Genomic DNA, 3,342 nt, shown 5'->3' on the forward strand with positions numbered 1-3,342 from the left:
TAGCAAAACTTTCTGTTGGATTGATGTAAGTATATCAGTTCAGTCGAAGTCCAGATTGCAACCTAATCCTACGGTAGGATTCTCAAAAATGCAATGCGACTCTTCTACTGAAGCCTGGGACCTAATAATTTCACAGGATTCTCATAGAATAAAGAGTGACTTTTTAGCATTTGGACATGTGTCATTTGAATTCATTCAATCAATAATCAATACATTTTGACTATGGTAGCACTATTTATGTTTTTCCTTTCAAAAACTTGGAGTTGATTTTCAGTCTCATAAATTCTCAAATCAGGCTCACTTTCAGCAATGGCCCATTCAAGGGCTGAGTACCTTTCATTAGTCACCCGTTATCCCTATGATCTTCTGACTAATAGCTGTTTACTGTAACTGTCACTTTGTTCACTTATCTTGTTTCTTGGCTGATCATTTTTGGGGTGTGTTCCTCTGACACAACTGTTCTCAGTCTCTCATCTACTTTTGGCCATCTTTCGCTTCGCTGCACTCCTCTGGCAAAAGTGTTTGCACCTTCTTTGAACTTAGAGTGCACACCTTCAGTTTCTGCTGGTTGGTTCACTGTGGTTACTCTTGACTCATTCACCACAGGCTCTGCACGTGTCTCAGCTTGACTTTGAGACACTTATTTGTAATCTTCTCCTTCCTCTAAACATTGCTTACCTGTTGATGTTTGACTCTGCAAATCACTGGTTGTAGTCGTGGAATCCATTTTGATTCAGGTGTCATTTTGTGGCACTCAACAGAAGCAAGACTGCAGTACGTGCACAGGTCTATTGGGCCTTCAAGTGCCCTTGAAATATCTGCAACACTGCTGCAACCCTAAGGTCATGAGAAGTCACAAAGTCACACGTATATGTCTCATACTGTTGCTTGAGTTCATAAATCACTGCCCATGTACAGCTAAAGGTTTGCTTTCTATTAATGATTGGATAAATGGTTGTAAAAGATCTGCTGTGTCACTGAAAAACTAGTTATCATTGGTTGTGCATCATCATTTGTGCAATATGTATTGCAGTCTATAAATACCCCATGTTAATTTCTGTATATTGAGCAAGGCTGCTTCTGTACTTAACTCCTTATGGCCGTTGAATGATAAAGCTACATTTGAGTCTTACTGCTTTGTGTCTATATTATCTTAGGCTTCCATGTTTCTGGTGGAGAAGTTGTAGCTTGATTTATTCGTGCAACGAACTCTAGCAGAAAGACAGACCTACGCATTGGTGAGTGTGAACAGCTTGACAGATGTCCTAGGAGTCCCACCATGATTGTTCCAATTTTACGGGTCTCTATCCATGTCTTTTCTGCCTCACCATAGGATGCTATTCCATGGTGCATGCTTTCACGGTGTTCCACTATTTTATTTGCATTTTGATTCTAAATGTGTTTCTTACATAGGGATCTTCTAATTTCCTGTTTGATTATGTACATATTGTCATGTTTGTTCTATTTGTGTTAAAGTGATCACACAAAGCATCTCTAATACTTTACATGCTCCTGAAATAGGCTGCCTGGTGACCATATAGTAGCTACTGTCTGCTGCTGCTATGTTCAGTTGCCCAGTGTATATACAATTTGTCACCACATAGGGAAAGTGCTGGCACATTCCACTAAGCAGGGCAACATGTTGTACATAGAGTTTATGTGGTGACAAGAGGGGTATAGATTTTAATTGGTAGAAGGGCAGCCGGTTGTAAATAAGTTATGTGGTCACAAGAGGTGATGAGAAATGGCGACAGGCTTTGAAAAAGCATGCTTTTATGATGCAGAAACAGTTCATGGGAACAGTGCAGGAAAAGAAGTGCTGCGCTGAAGAAGCAAAGGACAAATTTGCTCTTTTGAGAGCGCAGTGAACAAGGCTTGCAGGGTACCCAGATGTGAATAAATGTGTTTTTGTGAGTGGAATCTAAGGGTTTTGTGTCAAGGGTACCAAGATATAAATATGGTTTAGGTTGGGTAGAGATAAGGTTTCAGTATAGCAGGAGTTTAATACATTAGTTGTTCAACAGGAGAATGCAACACAGTTTCCCAACGGGGGATGCAATTGTATTGATAGTGCGCACTGCTGAGGGTATTGAATATATAGCTGTTGATTTAATGATTAATGTAAATATTGTTTTTATGCATTTATTGACAATGTGGAAGAGGTGCTTGAAGTACTCAGAAAGGATTGAGCACCAGTACAGTGACCCATAAGAGGTGATCTGTATGTGAAAGAAAGGGGGAAAAGAAGTCCACTTGTCTATACATGTGCAGCTGACTTTGTTAGAATGGACTGAGGGGCACATTTATACTTTGTTTGCGCTGAATAAGTGTAAAAATAAATGCAGCTAATTCAGCGCAAACTTAACTCCATACTTATACTTTGGCGGTAGACCCATCTAGCGCCAAAGTTATAGAATTAACGTCATTTTCTGGATGTGGAAACCTACCTTGCATCAATGAGATACAAGGTAGACGTTCTTGTGTAGAAAATGACGATATGGCCTTAGTACCATATTTATCCCCATGCTAAAATCAATACAGGTGGGTGGGGGCCTTAAATAAATAAATACCCAGGTGTTAAAATAAATGTAACACCTAGGTATGGGCAGTCATTAGGGGATCAGTGTGCATGTTTCCATGGTCAGAGAACATGGAAAGAGCCCACAAGTGCCCTTCCCTGGCCCCACGGACACCCCCACCCACACCAGAGGGACACCACAGGATTGGGGACCCATCCCAGGTAAGTCCCAGTAAGTATTTTATCTTATTTCTTTCCCCTCTCGGGCCCTAATTTGGAGCCCCCTGCATGGTACTGGCCCCAGTGGCCATGCTCAGGGTACATTTATCCCCTGGGAATGGCCATTGGGGTGGTGGGCATGACTCTTGTCTTTACTAGGACACAAGCCATGTCCAAGGGGGTTGTGCACCAGGAAATGGGGTTACACTGCTTAGAGGCATTTTTTAGCCTATAAACAGTGTAGCACCATAATTTGCCGCACAACCTCCAGTTCCCCCTGCGCCTCCCCCATCTGGTTAGCATCATTTCAAATTACGCTAACTGAGCATAACCGCTAGCTACTGCCATTCCATCAATATGGCGTCCGGCCAGCATCCAGGAATTGCGCTAGCTGGCGGTATACTTTTACACGCAAAACTGTGATACTGCAGTTTTGTGTGTAAACGTATAAATCAGGGCCGGTATGTCCAGCAGCTGCACCAAAACTGGGACATTTCTGTAATAAAATTGAAAGCAGGGGTAGGATCTGTGCTTAACTTCAAACCCTTTATTCCAACAGTTTGCCTCACTTTTTTATATTTTGCTTTTCTGGTGACAAGGATGTG

The sequence above is a fragment of the Pleurodeles waltl genome, chromosome 12 (genome assembly GCF_031143425.1).
Source record: "Pleurodeles waltl isolate 20211129_DDA chromosome 12, aPleWal1.hap1.20221129, whole genome shotgun sequence".
Lineage (NCBI taxonomy): Eukaryota > Metazoa > Chordata > Amphibia > Caudata > Salamandridae > Pleurodeles > Pleurodeles waltl.